This window comes from Choristoneura fumiferana, chromosome 24 (assembly GCF_025370935.1).
Source record: "Choristoneura fumiferana chromosome 24, NRCan_CFum_1, whole genome shotgun sequence".
Lineage (NCBI taxonomy): Eukaryota > Metazoa > Arthropoda > Insecta > Lepidoptera > Tortricidae > Choristoneura > Choristoneura fumiferana.
The window spans coordinates 4,624,556-4,644,873 of record NC_133495.1 but is presented as its reverse complement, the minus strand read 5'-3'; the positions used below and the strand labels follow the sequence as shown (position 1 = coordinate 4,644,873).

At 36.0% G+C, this 20,318-nt stretch overlaps 1 protein-coding gene across 11 annotated transcripts in view; it reads right to left on the bottom strand.

Annotated features, from left to right (window-relative positions):
* Positions 1–20,318, bottom strand: part of Fak (protein tyrosine kinase 2 Fak) — a 149,729-nt gene that overhangs the window by 56,201 nt on the left and 73,210 nt on the right. For 3 of the 11 annotated variants that reach the window (XM_074106873.1, XM_074106874.1, XM_074106875.1), the window contains exon 1: positions 663–825. The exons of 6 other annotated variants lie outside the window; for them this stretch is intronic. The gene's annotated coding sequence lies outside the window, so the exon portion shown is untranslated. Of the gene's footprint in view, positions 1–662; positions 826–20,318 lie in introns of those variants that run through there. 2 more of the 11 variants (XM_074106882.1, XM_074106883.1) reach the window with 1 other exon arrangement.

Genomic DNA, 20,318 nt, shown 5'->3' with positions numbered 1-20,318 from the left:
TTCCTGGCCTAAACTCTACATTCAAAGTAATTCAAGCAATACGGCTGACCGCCGAGGAACACTCCGATCGGACAAACAATCTAGCCTTTAGTCAACCATTGCGATTTTTTCAATAGGAATCAATAAAATTTAATTATATTAGTAACACGTTTTCCAACATTTTTTTATAATAGGTACGTAAAGGTAAAGATACAATAACAAAAACCACGCCGGGTTTTGTCACAGGAAAAAAATATATAAGTAGTTACGTATACTAATCCGGAAATTAGAAAAACTAAATACGAGGATAATAACCAAATATTTAAATGACTGTCACAGGAAAACCATGCGATTTATCTAGTTTCCCTAAACATTGATATAACAACAATATACCTATCCCGGAAGAGTTTTCTTCGCTATAATTTGAACAATTGGGTCATCAATTCCATTCCTTAAATTCCCCCGTTGCTGTGGACGTATCGTACAAACCAATAATATTCTAAAAAGTCCAAACACGCAATTGCAAGATTTACTGTTACAAGGATATCATCAAGCTTAACAACTATTAGACATATAATAAATCATCAGCATTCGAAGGCATAAAACTTGACTTATACGGCATGGCTCGTCCCAAAATTAGAACGAGCATAAACAGCCATATAAAAAAACACATAATAAATCACCGAAAAACATAACACAATCACACGCGTCGATAAACTTCGTTGAATTTCAAATTTCGTTGTTCGAACTTCGAACGTACGCGTCAATTCGTTTAAATTTGAATTTAGAAATAGCGCGTCGTAGACTCGACTGCGGCGCGCACGCACCCGCCTGAGACTGGCTGGAGACGGAAAACACGCGCTACACCTCGATTTTTCATCCTTCTCGCTCTTACCAAGCGTACAGAAGAGAGGAAGGGACGAGAGAAAATTGGTTAATGAGTTTGTTGATGCCGCGGGGGCGTGGGTTTCGCAAGTCAAGGACGGTTTACAAAACTATTATCCGAATAAATATGTATAAAAAGTAAACTAAATGTCACCTGCGTATATGGTGTTTATTGCACATTACAGCTGTAGGCGCTATTTTTAGGCATTTTATTGGGTTTAATAACAAAGTTATTATGGCGAGGTCGTAGTAAAGGCTACAAATAGCTGCTTCGATGGTTGCCACTGCCACTAAGGATGGGCCGAAATTCGTTTTACAATCGGTTTAACCGAATTTCGGCAGCTTGAGCCGAACTACGGCATTCGGCCGAAATTCGGTTTAAATGCCGAACACTCGGCACTAGAAAAAAATAACCTACTTGTACTATTTCGACTGAAATTAATAGAAAGCATGTTTATCATATCAGTAAAATATGTAACAAAAATTATATAAACGTAGTACCTAACCTACCTATTCCCTTAATAAACACCTTGATTACAATTCGTAAATTTAATTAAGTAAAAAAGTTTTGGTTTACAATTTTCAAAAACTAAATATTGAGAAACATTTAATATTTTTTTTAATTATTAAAATGTGTTTTCATCAATCAAATTTATCAATCTCTTCTTACTATCTACTTGTATTTAAAATTTACTAGAAGCAGATTGTGGAACCGAAGTTCGATTTTTTTATTTTTACCGAATATTCCGGCCGAAGTTCGTATTCGGTTCAAATCACATTCGGCCCATCTTTAGTTGCCACGCTAAATTAAACTATTAATAATTTTAGTACCTTAAGTTTTAAGTATTAAATGAAACGCCACGTAAGTTGAAATACTTTAGTTTTTTGTTACATACAAGGTAACAAACCAAAGTTAAATGAAGGAAAAAAACCTAACACGAAAAGATAAAACAAAAGCGGGTTTAAAAAAGTGCAATGCAAAGAAATCACATAGGAATCCGTGAAGTACCCAATTTTTCAGAAAATTTTAGAACAGATTAAAATTACTAAATATTTACAAACTGAAACATGGATGCACAGAAAAAAAAAAAGAGACCAGCGCTGGGAATCGAACCCAGGTCCTCAGCATTCCGTGCTGCGTGCCATACCCCTACACCTGTTTCAGTTTGTATTTTCGTTGGATATCACGGGATGGCCGTAAAAGTAACAGGAGTTGAAATAAAAAATACAAAAAGACTCCTAAAACCATACAAAAAAAAATCTACATTCACATTGATTCAGTACTTTTTGGCGAAGACAGGCAGTTCAAGTTACTAAATTAAAACTGGCAAGTTTTTTATCGCCTGTGCAAGTAATAACCATTATTAAGAGCAATTTGCAAACGATATAAATATATCTTATCTATACTACAGGATCATTTAATTACAAATCCTTTCATTAAGAGGCTGACAAGACCTAATTTTGTTGAAATTGATGATATTTAAGTATTTTTTAAGAAAAACTATTGTTCTAGCACATCAAGAAACATATATGAAAAATATATTCATCATATTTCAAAAACCGTGGAGGGACTCGAAACATAATAAGACGAAGACGGCTCGATAGAAAATAATGTCTTAAAATCATCATTAAACCGCTCTATGTCTTTTTTTTGACGTATGGGTCTGCAATTAAAAACATGAAGTCAACCTATTCATACCTAAACCGCTAACGAGTTATTCACAAATAATCAACACTTTTTTTTATTTCAATATTTATTTATTAATACCTTCTAAGACCCGGCTGCTTTCAGTTAGATGTCATAAATCATTTGTTTTTATAAGACAGAATGCGACAGGTGACACCCAAGGAAATGATATTACTTATATAGGTCACTTATTTGCTCATTCAATAGTAATGTCATGTACCTAGTAATATCGTGGGAAAACTAAATCATTGATATCTAGTTAGTTACAACTAGGTCTAGGTTTCAGCTAGGCATGAGAAAGGTCCAGAGAGGCTGCTACGAAATTCAAAAATCGAAGTTCGTATCGTACTGTCCCGCTAACGCTAATATTGTTTAATACGAGTGAGCGGGATGGTACGATACGAACATCGATTTTCGTAGTAGCCCTTCAGGTACAGCCAAAGAATACCCGTGAGAGCAGCTTTGCTCTATATCCGATTCGAGTCCTATCCGAATCCGTGCAAATACGGTTCGGAGATAGTCGTTCGTAGAATTATTTGTATGGTAAAATCGCATCTGGTGCATAAACTATAGGCAAGGCAGTGCCACCAAAGTTGAGGTCACGCACACAAGAACACAGCGGGATTTTGACATTAACTCATTCTCCTTTTATGCAATCAGTTCTTCATATAAATTAATTTATAGGTACAAGAATTTCTCGTTTAAATCCCAAATATTATAAATGTGAAAGTGTGTGTTTCTATGTTTGTCCGTCTTTCACGTCGAAACGGAGCGACGGATTGACGTGCGCGCGCAGGAGCAGCAGCACGTCGCTCGCGCAGCGGGCGCAGCTCGTGGGGCAGACATACCTACCTAGTTCTCATTAATGCAGGTCATTCTCAATGGTTCTTGAACACATGATAGAGGATTTAATATATGGATGTAGATAAAATATTGTATGCAACTGTACGTAATTAGGCCTTAAAACACTCATGTGACCCTATTATGAAACTCGGCTACGCCTCGTTTTATAAAACCACATGTAAGGACCCCTATTACGATACAGTTGCATAAGTAACTATTTTATTGTTAGGTCTTATTACTGTAATGTGGTGGTACTGATGGAACCAAATAAGTCTTTCTTTCAAAATAAACAGGTAACGCTTCACTTGGTTTAATAAAGGAAAAAAAAATAACATTTACAAAAAATAGTCACGCAACCTTATTTGATTTGTACTCTTTATAGTCGACGACAATAGATTTCATGAGTTGATTGTTATTTTTGTCGCTTTATGTCGCCCGGTCGTCCCAAATGGTACGTTTTTCTCATTTCTCTATCCCCGATTTCCCCTCCGACACGTGCTCAGGAAAATTGGTTTTCCTTTTGATCGCACCTTGATGATAGTTTTTGTAAGGTTTTTATCAATTTGGTTAACAGAGCGAAAATGTTACTGGAATATACCCCATCCGATTGTCAAATTATATTAAATATATTGCTGATTTTTGATAGGAAGTACCACCAGGAAAATTTTGATATGTAAGCAAGTAGTAGGCCAATATATGCTCTATTCTGAGAAAAAAACTAGAGGTGTCACTACTTCACAACCACATAAAAAATATGTTTTTTTATTTGGTCTTTTTTTTCTTTTTTATATGATAACTAATTTAAGTTTTTTGGGTGGCGATGCAAATCTATACAAAGAACATCATTTCAAGAAGCAAATCGCTCGAATACACCCCAAAAAAACATTAATATAATCTTTAAAAAAATCATAACTCAAAAACTGTCACAAGTAGGATGTTCATACTCAGCATAAATATTCTTCATTATAAGAGGTACTCACAAAAAAAAACTAAGCCTACTATGGCCTTTTTTTATTTTGTTTCTACATTTTGAATTTTATGTCGGTCTATGAAATTCATTCAATCAATCTAGTCGGATATTATATTTTTACTAAACGTGTCCAGACAGACTGGCAAGAGTTGGCCAAAAGTAGGCACCAGTGGAAAAAAGAGGGAAGGCTTTTGCCCAGCAGTATGTATGTAAATATGTAAACTCTTGATTGCACATAAAAATAAAATAACAAGAAATACAAATACACAGAGAGGAGAGCAAAGGCGAGCTAGCTTATCCCTGAATAGGGATCTCTTCCAGCTAACCTAAAAACAGCAGCACACAATACCTACACTAGCACTAGCAGTGGGATACAATACAATAATTAAAAAAAATAGAAGGTGAGCTCAACTAAATTTATAATTTTAATTTTTTAATTTCAATTTTAATTTAAATTAAAATTTTTCGGGTGCAGTTGCCGGGTCACGGGATTTGAACCTGCATCTTTTGGCTATTTGTGTTGTGCCGAATAGGTATGTTACGAAACTTACCAATTGAGAAAAACATCTGGCCGAATTACTAAGTGCAACACAATTTTCAAAATGTTAGTGATTCAATTCAAAAATACTTAAACCTTTTTTTTATGGTATAGGAGGTCAACGAGCATACGGATCGCCTGATGGTAAACGATTACCGTCGCCCATGAACACCTGCAACACCAGAAGAGTCACAAGTGCGTTGCCGACCTTTTAGGTAGGAGTACGCTCTTTTTTTGAAAGCTTGAAGGCTTGCACTTTTCTTTTACATGAACGAATTACATGTCAAAATTTAGAAAGCGTAGAAAAACTCATTTAGGTACCATAAAAGGGTACTTGTATTTGTTCATACCAAGGAAGTAAAAGTAATGTTTGGAATTAGTGAACCCATTTAAAAATTATACCAGTGACCCACTGCTGAGTACCAGCCTCCCCTGACCTTCATAGGACCCCGTCTGGTGATGGATTAGTAATGAATTAGCAGCGGATCAAATATCCGTATAACTACGTCGTTGCCAGACGAACATTTTTTCGACGTTATTTGCTTTTAACAATTAGGAGTAGATATTTAAAATTTCAGTAAATATACTCAACAATATATTTACTATGGGCACTGCTTCAACGAATATAATATAATAATTATGTAAAAAAAAAATACAAAGCTTTTTTGCTGAATGTGCTTAATTGCATTTCCATCCAACTTTCAAGTCAATCCGACCACTAAAAGTGAACTTACAAGATTTGACCAAAACAAAAAAAACCTGATATTGTAAAAATGCAAGAATTTTTGCAAGTTTACCTCCAGTTATTGTAAAGAAACACGCTAAACAATAATAACAAAGGTGTCATTGCAAATTTCAGCCATCATATCATTTTCCTCAATAATCAAAGGCCTTATTTTGCCCACCGCCCTCTTTGAGTTTTTTTTTCTAGTCTCACCCTTTCCTTTTCTTAAATTCTCTCTTATTTTCTTATCTCTCAATTTTCGCTGAGCCTACTCTGCTACTATAACATCAGACTAAAATAATAAAATACAAGAAATGTTTTTTTCGGTTCGATGGTACGGAACCCTTCACGTAAGGGTCCGATTCACACTTCGTCGCTTTTTTAGGCATGCGTCAATAATACTTCACCTTCGAATATGGCGCGACTGAGATATATCCCTTGTGACTCATGCACTTGATCGATTTATTGACATTATGTCTGCGCCTTTTCTTTCCCTACAGATTAAAACGTGACGCAAGATCGTGACTTAACGAAGGTGAATTAACAGCCAATTATATATGGATATATTGAACGTTTTTTACGATTGACACTATTAATTATTGTGAGTCAGCAAAAACTTTGCTATATCTACTGCTTGAATATTTTGTACCCTGTGTGTTTGTATAACTATACTTAACTAAGTATAAATTATTGAAGTTCACGTATTGAGTTGACTAGTTTTCACATATAAGTTAAATTATATTTGGCTAGACAGCTAATCTTTTTACAAGCTTTTATTTAACTTGCCCTGTTTGTTTTTGGGTCAAATACCGCAAGTTAATTTTGACCCACTTGCAGTGGTCGGATTGACTTGAAATTTGGTATACATACGTAAGTTGGATGACAATGCAAGTACAGTCAGCAAAAATGCTTGTATTAAAAATTCTTTAGCTGAAACTTATCTTTTACTTTACAGTTGTTGCCAATCAGTTTGCTTTGAAAAAGTAACTCTTTAAAATTTGTTCACTTGTATCCGTTCCTCTATTCGATTGAAGCTCCCACTTTTAGCTTATACCGTACTCGTACCTACGAGTACCATATAGCTTATGCAAAGTTTATAATCCAAAGTATCAAATTCGAAACAAACCGGTCTATTGAACGGTATCATTGAAGTGTTCTCCAATCGGCGCATACGCATCCTTGACCTGTCCAAGCCTGCGCTATAAAACTACGACACACTCCCAACCAGCAAAAAGTCTTGGATTGCGCACTTTATGAGAGTGGTGGCTTATAGCGCTCTTATAATTGTTTTGGAACATGTTACTGCTCTTATATTAGCCTTAGATAAGCTAGTACAGACTCAAGAACTCTCTATCTTATAACCTAGTCTCATATATGTATATAAGCTCATTTATAATACTTTATAAGCCTCTTACTCCTACAATAACATTACGAAGACTCATTGTACTTGAGAATATCTGTTCTTTATAGCACCATTCTCTAAGTTTATTTGATTTTATAATGGTCCTGATAAATGCTCTTATAAGAATGTCAGACTAATATCAGCATAACATAAGAACATTATAAGCGTATACTTTTTGATCTTGTTTAAGCTATTGTAAGATCGATAGCAATAGTTTAGTAAGATATTAGAATGATATTAGTTCATTTGATTTTATAATGGTCCTGATACATGCCCTGTAAGAATGTCAGACTAATATCAGCATAACATAAGAACATTATAAGCGTATACTTTTTGATCTTGTTTAAAGCTATTATAAGATCAATAGCAATAGTTTAGTAAGATTTAGAATGATATTAGTTAATTTGATTTTATAATGGTCCTGATAAATGCTCTTGTAAGAATGTCAGACTAATATCCGCATAACATAAGAACATTATAAGCGATACTTTTTTGATCTTGTTTAAAGCTATTATAAGATCAATAGCAATAGTTTAGTAAGATATTAGAATGATATTAGTTCATTTGATTTTATAATGGTTTTGATAAATGCTTTTGTAAGAATGTCAGCCTAATATAAGCATAACATAAAACACCAGACAAGTTAAGTGTTGAAAAGATATTGGTGAGGGTTCTGCAGGATTTTATTCATGCAAGAAGTCGATATAGAGGACAGAGATTCAGTCTGTGACATAGATCATGTCAGTGAAAATGAATCTTCGACCGAGGACGAACCGATTATGAAAAAGATTTTGCCTTAAAAGGTGATTTACACTGCAGTTGGGCACTATCAGTATATCATGCATACGCTTTTCGTATCAACGCCTAATTAGAATTCAACCTGTATAAGTCGCAAAAGCAATTCCAGAGATTGCTGTGGCCATCAAGAAATTATTATATCACGGAAAAATGCATGCTATATTCTTCTAGAAATGGCGTATACTTTTCCCACACTAGTGCGCAAAGTAGCACTTTTGTGCCTGAGTAGGGTAATCGCACAATATCCTTTCGGTTGTAATTATATTTACATGGCAATTGCCATTTTACACCCAGGGGAAGATGTAAAATCATATGCTCACCACGGGAAATTGTAAAGAAAGCCTCAGATAGCTTGTTTATGCCCTCGCCTTCGGCTCGGGCCAAATACCCGCATCTGAGACTTTCTTTATATTATTTCCCTATGTGAACAATTTAACTAATATTGTTTGATTTATTGTTTTTATCTTTAGATATTTACTCAGGAGATGTAAAGCCATCAAATTTAGATGCTTATCCGGGGCCTTTTGTTAGTGAATGAATCAGCTTGAAAAAGGATTTACTGTCACTAGTAAGATAGGAACTGAAAAAACGTTATTGTAATGGCCGCATCCGTGACACGTTTCACTCAACAAGAAATGAGTTTCTTTCCAAGGCCATGTTAAATTCTTTAACATTGGAAGTCTTCTTGGTCAAGTAATGGTCTAAATCCATATATTCAGCCATTTACATCACCACGTTGTCACTTAAATAAAAGTAAACTTAGTAATAATTTTTTTTATAAAGTCAAGTGATCAGGTTTAGGATAAATCAGGGTAAATTAAACAGTCATGTTTTATGTAGGTAAAGCAAGGACCCTAAATTAATTCAACATGGCGTACCATTGGTATTCAGAATGCTAATATTAGAGTAAATGATCTTACAAATAGTCTAATAGTGCGCTGAAAAATTTCAACTATAACAATGGCATCACATTCACTACAATTATAGAAATAAAAAATATAGAGGATAGAAATACTATTTTAATTGATTATTTGAGTGGGCGCATGAAATTTGAAGCGTAAAACTGGGTCTACTTTACAGTAAATAATATGTTCCAACGTAAATACTTACCGCGCAACATAAAGACCACCAATGATAACAAACAAGTTATTAATATTACTATATTATTATACTTGCATTCAGTTTGTCACTACAATATTTTATTCTGCCACGCTGCAGTTCACTCACCGAGCTTAATGCACGCGGAATGTTTCAAAATTTCGTGTGGTCGTACAAAAATCAAAATAAGCTTGTTTAGGCTCACAAGATTCTAACGTTGGACCAAATATAGCCTATGCAGCTTACAAATACTTACGTAAAAGCGATATTAGCCTAAGGCAGCTTAAATTAGTTTTGTAAAGATTATTGTAAATGCGAACAGTATTCAATAAGACTGATATAGGACGATGTTAAAATAAATACGCTTATAATTTGTGCCCAAATCCAGGCTTATACGATGATATAAAACCAATATTAGAGTGAAATTTATAGTCTTGAGATGGTTGTAAGAGGGATTTTGCTGGTTGGGACTATTTCTAAAAACGAAACACACGACGACTTTTGGATACAATTCAGTCGCAGTTTAATACGATTCATTGTTCAAACGACCATGCAATCAAATATATCCAATTCTAAATACTACTTAATATTTTTTTTTTACATTTCTTAAGAGGAGTCGTATGCGAACATTCATGTTGTGCTATATTATGTATTACAACTCGGCTCTTAAGTCCTTGCTTAACTGAATGAATATGTACCTGTATCAATCACCACACGCACCAGATGTACTAGTAGGTTTGATGCAAATATCTCTCATTGCAGCTTAATCAAGCATTTCTCGAGACGTGCGACTGCACTGTGTCGTAAAAAGTCGGTGTGTGTGTGATCCTTCAGTAAATGATTCATTGAACAAACTTGATAGGTACTTCACGATGTTTGGGTATTAATTGAGAGAGCGAGAGAGCCAATCCGTATAGCCTATTTATTAGGCGGCTTTACTACGTTAATAAACAATTGAATAAAGTTTTTTTTTACAGAGCATAGCATTTGGGCGTATCTGTTATTGGTGGATCTGCCAAAAACCATTTGGACCACAGCCTAGCTAGTACGCACATTTAAATTTCAGTACGACTGTTACATTCCGTGGTTACATTTGTATTTTTTGCGTCTCTCAAATTAAAGCTCAAACAATGCAATTTTAAATGCACACCACGTTTTTAATACACAGCGATACTTTTGATATCTATATTCTATAGGTAGAGTCATTCACGATAACGCGTGCCGTGGTTCGTATTACAATATTACAATGTCATTAATGGCTAATTTGGACAAAATCACGCGTCTTCGTGGTTGGAACTAGATATAGCTATTACTAGTATTTACCAAGCGACTTCGCGCGCGTTTAACATTTTTAAAGGGCAATCTATTGAGTGCAGACTCATACTCTTTGGCACTACCTACTTAACCCTGTGTTTGGGACTTAACTCGGAGTTACATAGTTAACTCAACCCCGCCCGTGCAAGTGTGCAAGTCCACCTATGACCTATATATTTAGTCGGATTAATTTTAATTAAGTTTTCAGCAGCAGAGTTAAATGATTCAAAAGAACCTTTGATAAGCCAAAGAATCTCTCAGTAAGACAGTGTATAACAGTCTCAACATTAGTCATTCTCATTGGCCATTAGAAAACAAGAGGCCACTCGCGCACGCGTACCGCTCCCAATATGGCCACCGATTGTCGCAGGTTCACTCACCACCACGGTTCCCACCCATTTAGGGTTTGTAAGGAAAGTCCCGTTTTTAAACCCCTTTGGGTTTTTGTGAGGCTAAAGGATGTCATGTCCGTCACTCTAAAAATTATATGATATTTCTTAAACTACAATCTTTTGATTACCGTATAGTTTCAAACGTGTTAGCAACTTGTGTCGTGTTGGTACAGTCGGATCTGTGACATATCGAGTATGTTTATTTACGTCTGCGAGAGGCCACACCACTGTTTAAAAAACGGTGACGGTACGGAATCGCAGTGACGCATCGTATGCGCACCGTTTTTATCGCATGCCCGCCACACTGCTGCTTAAAATACGCAGACGGAGCGGCATCGCAGTGACGTGCCGCAAACGTCACGACTTTTGGTGGAGAGCATGCGGTAAATTCCTGATGTTTACGGCACGTCACTGCGATTTCGCACCATTTGCGAATTTTGAGCAGCGGTGTGGAGAGCGTGCAATAAAAACGGTGCGCATCGATGCGTCACTGCGATTCCGTACCGTCACCGTTTTTTAAGCAACGGTGTGGCCGCTCCTTTAGGGTTGGTTTTGCATGAAATACGTCTATGTGACACGTAGCCGCTTATACGTGTAGTTCATCATTATCATCATCATACCAGCCGCAGGACAACTCTTATTGGACATAGCCTGATTGGAAGCGGCATGCATCCTCCAGTGGCATTAAACAGGCACCCAAACATGTAGTAGAAAGGGACGGTGATTACGATCGCAAGCGCCCGATCGCTAGACAAAACGACCACCTAGTCTGTCGTGGTCGGCAACATCGGAATGACACATTGACAGTTACGTCGTCTGGCTTAAGTGGCATATATAGCTCGTACTTAGTCACTTCATCTTTTGGCGGCAGCGGCGGTCGTGCCTTACACCCCGTTCTCCGTAAAGCACCATCATTACTCACTCGAAATTACGCTTCTCGTTTGGTATTTTGGCGTCTTATTTTTCGTCTGGCAATATATAGAGCGTACACTTCCGATTTACCCTGGGCCTAGCACTCCGTAATAACGTTACTAAAACGTAAAATATAACATAATTGTAACAATAAAAAAACTAAATGGGATCAAACGGGAGGCTTACTACCTACTTTCCCAAACAAAAAAATATTTTTCAAATTGGTTTATAATTGACTAAATTCTGAGGTAACAAACGTAAAATAGAATAAAGTCCTCCTTCTTATGGGATTGCAAGTATTAGCTAATGTTCGTTAACTATTTTTCGACGATTTAAATTATAATATGTGTTTCTCTCAGACATAAAGCGCAGAGCCTTTCCTTTCATTTACTTTCCCACTAGTATTACTGTGCGTAAGGCAAGCATGTTTTTAGCCTCGTCAAAACATATTGTGCTCGTCGTCTGCAATCCCAGTTACACTCGTGTCCCGGTGTCCACATTTTCCCATCGCTTCTGGTGGTAACCCTACTAAGTATAGTATTTAAATATTAAAGCTATTTTCAAACTTGCAACTTGAACTGAATTTTAAATCTGTGTATAATGAAGTTATGACAGATGGGAGATTTAGCCGTGAAGTAGTGTTACGAAACTGTCCGTCACCCGCCATATTGGAACTAGGTTGAATACCCAGTGGCTAACTTTGCTGCTTGCTTGTGCTGAATGTTCATCAGCTGTTTTTGTCAGTTGAAATGGCAAAAGTTATTGGAAGAAACATGAATTCCGAAAAACTCAAAGGTGCCAGCCATCTTGAGAGACCATAGACCATATTATATTACCACGAGGGTAGCCACTAGGCTAAGACATGATTCTTATAAAATAGTTCTTGAAGCAGTAGGTAATAATTGAAGGTTATTAACGTGTTTTCAGCAACATTAGGGCGAGGAAGATTATAAAGAATTTAAATAATGTGTTTTAGCTATATACGTAATTGAAGATACGTAATTCTAGAAGACAAAAAATATATCTAAGAAAAAAGAACTATCTAAACAGAAAGTCTACTTACTCTATCTTGAGTTACATACTGAAACCAAGGGTTCTTGCTGAAACTAATAAACTTACCAGTAGGTAAGCTAAGATATAACTTGGACATACCCTAAGTTATGGATGCATTAGAGCTTTACCAAAAATTTACTACGGTCCACTATATTGCAGGACGAAAATATGAAGCTCTCGTCATGAACTCGGCGAAGTGCTATTTATATATTATAATATTATGAGTGAATATAGTTATAAAACAAAATAGGCAACCGACTTCAAAAAAAAAAAACAACGAAAACAACTTAAAAACCGAAATTAACCAAAATATAGATACAGATTTTTTAAGAAGAATTAAACGGAATAAATCATTATTACTATGTTTCTGTACGGGTTTCCTACTGATTGATCACTTTGAAGTCAGTACCAAACCCAGGCATAGGTACGTAATAGGTAGGTAAAGGTAGGTAGCATGTAAGTAAGGCATAGGACTAACTAGAATCACTCTAGGCCCTATACTACTACAATATAAAGTGCAAATTCGAACTTAGTATCTTGCCGTCCCGCTGACGTTAAAATTATTTAATACAAGAGTGATAGGGAGGGTACGATACGAACTTGACACATATCTTTGTGTTCTTTATTTGTACCTAATTAATAATATTGTTGTGTCTTGTGTTGTGAATAAATGTATTTTCTTTCTTTTAACTTTGATTTTCGTAGTAGCCCGGGTGCTGACTCGTGCCGAGGCATGATGAGGAGTTTTTCTTACGGCTTAACTACTTCGTACATTTCTTTAAAAGCTTGTCCTTACGATACTGCAAAACAGCATATTACTCTTATTAACATTACCAGCTAAGAAAACAAACAATACTAAATGGAAGCATTTTTAGCATATAGTGGAAAAGCTGCCTTAATTGACGTAGCCGATCAAAGCACAGGATTTGCATGGCAAAAGGCCACTGATTGGGTTTCGAATGACCCGACGATGCCTATTGAAAAGCAGTGCCGCATAGAGCGTTATATCAGAGTGCTATACATCGTTACTGAGGTATATGATCGGAAAATTAACCCATAGCGAATTGTTACAATAGTTTATCTGTTATTCTATACTATAGTCTCTAGCTCGTTGGATTTGATTTGTTGGATTTTGCTATTTTGGCTACTTAGTCAATCCAAACTACAATGCGTTCGTATTTTAACGGCTTATGGGAATGTCGCGTGAAAAACACTAAATCGTCACAAAATTACGGCAAATGCCGTTTTTGTTTGGCTGTATATACTTAAATAAAAAAACATTATCCTGTTTGCAATGGAAACACGAGGAAGGAAGAAAACAGAATATTAAATAATTCCAAGATTAACACGACCGTATGGATAATTCAATCAATCACCGAGGGAATGATAAGTGATACAAGTAATTAACAGATTTACGACTAAATGTTAATTTTCCGAGATTTCTAGAAGTATCTGTTCTTGGAGTGACTTATTAACTGGTCAGGGTCTGTAAGATGAGGAAGAATAATCGTGCAAGTTGCATTAAATACATTGCTGCGATCGATTAACGACTTCAAACTTGTTTGCTTTACAACTTCGCAATGTAATCGGGGTTTATCTACGTGATCGAATCATAAATGAGACAAATCGGCAGGCCATATAGCACGGCGGACAGATGGCCGTGTTGGGAAGTTCTCGAATGGAAACAGCGGATCGGCTTGCGCAGCGCTGGACGTCCATCAAAGAGATGGACGGATGACCCGGTTAAAGCCGCAGGCTCATGATGGATGCAGGTAGCTTCCATCCGGAGCAACTGGAGGTCTATGGGGGAGGCCACTGCAACTCTCACAATTTTTCTTGCATGTAGAAAACTAGCATAATTTTACACTAAAAGGAGGCCTGAGCCTGCAATCCGGTCAGTATATAGCTTTTTCTCATGGACCAATAATGGGTACAAGCAAGTGGTATACCTGATGGTAAGCATGACCAAATTGTCCATAGACACTCCTCGCAACACCAGCCAGCATGTATTTACTACGAGAGTGAGAAGGACGGTACGATACGAACTTCGATTTTCGAATTTCATAGTAGCCCTACATATTTCAGATGCATTGAATTATCAAAGAACGCGAAGTAAAATTTACATTTTTATTCTAAGCAGAATAAAATTTAGATAATGACAGCTGTAGTTTATAATACAGGTGCGAATCGAGTATTACCTTATAAGGCTACATCTATAAAGTGAAGGCTTTAGAATCAACAAACAAGGTTATAAAACTATAACCGCTTTAAGTTTGTTTATAATTTGTTTATTTTCTCTACCGATTTACATACCCGTTGTGAATTGGTTTTACTGTCTAGAAGCTTGGATTATCTCCATGAAAATGCAAGGCACTCTATACTAACTGCAACGTAACCGCAAATGCCAACCGTCCATACATTTCGATATTTATATGACAGGCTAGATGGCGCTAGTATCGTAAGGTGCGTTTGAAACTTTGACATTTACGTCATGTGTTGGTAGTGGTCTATGAAACGAGCCAATCGCAAGCAAGATTTTAACGTCATTACGTCAAACTGATCTCACTACACTACCGCCATCTATACTTCGTTTTTTCAGCATTAGAAAGAAGTAAGCGATCTTGACGTGTCTTTTTTATTGAAAAACACTTTTGAAAAATAAGTCACAGCAAATATGTAACAATTAGCATGGGCATATGATCATTTACATTCTTTTGTTATCATAAGTTATAGTTACTGTTTTTTAAAAAACGTTTTTCAATAAAGAGACTCGTCAAGATTGTTAACCCTTTTCCTAATCCTAAAAAACCGAAGTATAGCGATATTTCACCGGTCAGAAAACCCTCAGCGCTCAGTTTCGTCAGTAGTTTGACCTGTGGCCAGGCAAGCAAGTGTCGTGGGTTCAAACCCAGGGTTGCACCTCTAAGTTGTTCCAGATTTACCATGAATTTTCGGATGATGATAACGCTAGGAACCTAAACGCATTTGAGAAGCAGTTCTGTGTTGTGTACACCTATAATCAATAACAAGAGCACTTAGCGCGCGTGGGCACTGCAGCGAAGCCGTCTCATTCTGAGAGAAGGCTTGAGACCACCTTGAGACCAAAAATTACTCTCGTCAGTAATTAGTCGATTTATGTTTTAGAGCAGGTCAGGCACCCAATAGCTCACAGCAAAGTAAGCAATCCAGAATCGCAATCTCACATTTCAACTTTAAACTAGAGCATAACACACTTAACAAAACAATCATTTTTATGAAACATCACATAAATCAATTTCCGAGCCGGAATGTAGAAACGCGCCAAAAATTATACAGGGTGCCTCTGTCTGTCCACGGGGCTTTAAATGCAAGGTTTGTTGGTCGAAATAAAAATTATTATTATAAATAACAGAGCTGACATTAGAACAAACATTAGGTAGTGTTATTCACACAAATAACTGCCCCGGCCGGGAATCGAACCCGGGACCTCAAGCTTCGCAGTAAAGTTCTCTAACCACTTGGCCATCCGGTCGTCAAAATTCAATTCAACCAAAAAGAGTTTAATCTTAAACAGCGTATCGGACATGGCATGTTATCACTGTCTCACTTTACGAGGGAAATTTCCTTGGTACGGGGCTTTTGAATAGTTGAAATTTGACTTGACATCTCATTTATCAAAGTGCCGTCATTTAGTATTGTATTGCACACATTAAATTTACGGTGTGTAATGTTTGTATAAGAACGATTTGCAATTTTCATTTCTATAACACAAATATTGAATTTCAATGTGTCGAACTATTGAGAACATATACAACAATATGCATTATAACAAATTGCCGAATTTCTCAAATTATATTATTCATTAGCATAATTGTCTTATGCATATTAAAGTTCCGTATAATAGTCATGCAGCATAATTAATCAAAGTTATAATAAACAATTTTTATACAAACATGGAGGATAATGATCGAAAAGTATAAGACACCTGGCAAAAATCCAACAGCAAGTTCATTGTGAAGCAATTTTATTCCGGACTGCTATAAAAATACTACATCGAAGGCTAAGGCGGAGCTACGCTCCGCTTCGCTCTCGCCTTAGCCTTCTGAACCTAACCTATCCGAGTCGCTTTGCTCAAAAGGTTTCGCTCGGTCGCAGAAATCAAATGTTTTTTGCATTTGCACGCATGATGTTATACCGTCTAATCATCTAGAAATGTTGTTATACATTTTAATAATTATATGATTAACCGAATATTCAAAATAAATTATTGAATATAAGCATTATAGCAATTGTTTTTATGACTAATGAATGTTATATTATGTAAGCTTTTGCTCGTAATAATATGAAATCGTTTGTACTAAATTAATTTTATGATTCTTGAACGTAGTAAAATGAAATTATGCTAAAAGTTTTATGACGTTGACGATTGAACAGCACCCTAAAAATTACATAATCCCTACTAATATTATAAATGCGAAAGTAACTCTGTCTGTCTGTCTGTCGTTTACGCTTTCACGTCGAAACCATTGAACCGATTTTGATGAAATTTGGTATATAGATATTTTGAACCCAAGGATCAACATAGGATACTTTATTCGGTAGAGGGCCGCAGGCGATAACTAGATCCGGCAGACGAAGTCGCGGGCTTAATCTAGTTCTGTATAAACGAAAAATCATGTCATGTTTTAAAAAAAAGTTGCGGAACATAAGCAGCTCAGTTATGTGAGTAGAATCGAACCTTGCATTAAAGCCCTGGCAATGGTCAGAGACAGCCTGATATTAATCTTCACGTTTACTCATATATAACATGGATATTCTCGTCCAGTTCATTGACCTGTAACAATGCATAGATGCGACACTTGAAAATTCAACGGTGTATTTATATGCGTAATAACTGGTTGCTTTCTATGACTTTATGTGGTGACGCTGCATAGATTAAGTTGTTTGTTGTTGCTGGAAAGCTTTATATGCAAGTTGTTCTGAGAAAGATACTTCGGAAAGCGCTGCAGTGCAGGTATTAAATTTATGTCTGACAGCAACGTAACTTCGAAAATTTTGCTGAATTTCTATTAGCTTTGTTAACTCTAAGAGCATTTATTAATGTCATAAACGTGTAATTAAGAAACCAATACTCGTATTATCAGGAAATATTGTGTATAAAATAAGTAAATAATCAGGGGTAAATCACGGGTATCTTGAGTTCATTAAACGAGCTAATCACTGTCTAAATACGTCTAATCATTATAATCAATTCATTGAATCACGCGTTACTTTGCGGAAGTCATATACACAATACCAGATACTCGTAGGTACACATACATATATATCAATGTTTTTGCTGAACGGTTCTGTTGCTCTGAGGATGAACTGGTTGAGTAGTATCTAATCTAAATCGTGAATCAATATGAACTGTTGAGTATCTTATCAGCAAATGCTTCCTAAATTCAGATGGTCACATTAGTAACCCCTTTAATTCTCCATTGAATTAAACTACTCAGAGATGTAGCAATTGCACCAGTTGGCCTGTCGCCAAGGCATGAACGCTTTTATTAAAAACAGCATTGTGAACATCTGTGGTACATATGCTACTAAAATTATATCCTATACAGTGTTAACGTGATTAGCAGTCACGTGGCAAAGGATGGAAAACAGATGAATACTTTGCATTTGTCCGACATATTGTGCACAGGTGGTCTTTTTGGAAAGGTCAATGACATTAGGATAAAAATTAAAGTTAATAAGAGTAAATAACCAGGCTTAAAAAATTTAAAAAGTTCCGACATTGCTCAATGTTCATATATCAGTACTTTTAAAAAGCTCGTACTCAAATCGAACTTATTCTGAGTGAACTGTATGAACATTATTTTAAGGGTCATTTTCTTGACGTATGAATTGAGATACAAGATTTTTTTTCAAAATGAACCGATTTTATTGAAACATAATAATACTATTTAATAATAAGGTAAACGTCCGAGTGCTCGACACGCTGATGTCCAGTAGATGACACCCTGCTGTCATCTCTGTGTTAATGACATAAGTTAAAGATGACAACTATTGGGACAGTGACGAGCACTCGTACGTTTACCTTATAGAATCATGAAACACCCCAGTCTAATAAATGGTCATCTTCACCGAAACAATTATCTGAGCGGAGAACTCAAAACTTACCCCATAACGTCAGCTACGAGTATATCTGAACTTGATAGAGTAATAGCTGTTCCTGCAAAATTAGTAAACATAAACTTTGCTTACATTAAACTTTAACTATGCTGGAACCAACATAACCACCATGTAAGCATGTAATAAGCTAAAGGAGAACTGTGTGTTGAGAAATAAAGGGATATTATGGCATGATTTTTATGTACTACTTTCGAACACTTAAAAACTCTACATTCGTATAATATAACCACTGTGACAATCTTGTACAATAAATAATGCTTGGCTATATCGAAAAGTCCCCAAAAACCGTTCCAAACTACAAACAGAAATTCCGATTAAATACTTTTACAGTGGTAACCTTTAAAGAATAACCTGACCCAACAGGTCAACAATTATGGTCTCGCTGGAAGACAAGCGCTGGCTCCACCAAAGGAGTCCGCATTTTATGCTGAGGCGGGACCATTTCGAGCATATGAAAATAAGTTTTTTTTTTAATTTTTTTATTTATTTTTTGTATTTTGTATTCTCATTTTATTTTATTTCACTTTATATTATTATGTTATGTTCTGTATCTATTTTTATATGTGTGTCCCGAATAAATCTTTTCATTTTCATTCATTTTCATTTCATTTTCCGAAATAATTTCAGAACACCTTGTAAATCATCTAAAATCGAAATATATGCGTCCAATCTGCATTTATTATTAGACGTCTCAAAGTGCGGGTCACTCGTCAATGTCCAAATATTTATACACTTACATTTGAGAGGCATTGAGCGGTCAAGAGCGGGGGCGTCGAGATGAGATAGTTTATAGAAAATCAGATGTCTTGAATACAGGGAAAAAAACTAGTAAAGGTACACTCAACTTCATTGGTTGTAAAAATAATCAGGTTCCTATCTGATTAGCAAATTCTTACCTCCTAATTATTATTTATAAACGAGAAAGTGAGCTTATTTGTTTTTTACGTTTTCACGCCTTAACGATGAAGTTTTATATACACCGTATTCAAAGTCCAGGATAAAAGGTATTCTATATAGGTGTACTTATAGAGAAACCATATAATACCTCCGATATCGATAATGTAAACGTCAAGAGTGGTCGATTGGGCTAATTGCCAAATAACGACACCTTGCTGCCATCTCTATTGCTAATGACATACGATTAAAGATGCCAACTATTGGGACAGTGACGAGCACTCGTACCTTTATTTAGATAGGGTTACAAAAAACTTCAGCATTTGGTCAAGCACGTGTGAAAGAAAGTCAAAACTAAGCAACCGTCATAAAAAAATATAAATTCATTTTTAAATTATGTCAGTGATAACTTCTACGAAATTGAATTATAAATTAACTCAACAAACTCTTCAACGTGTCTATACAGGCGCACTTCAGATAATTCGTAGCGTGGGCGGGCGGATGCTGTGATAGCATATCTCGTGACTCGTGCGAGATGATTCTTGGTGTGGGACTGGTGCTCGATGACGATTATCGATAAAATTACTGAATATATCAGCCTTGAAAAACTTTACGGAGGTGTTCAGCGGGGCTACTCGGAATTCGAAAATCGAAGTTCGTGTCGTTCCGA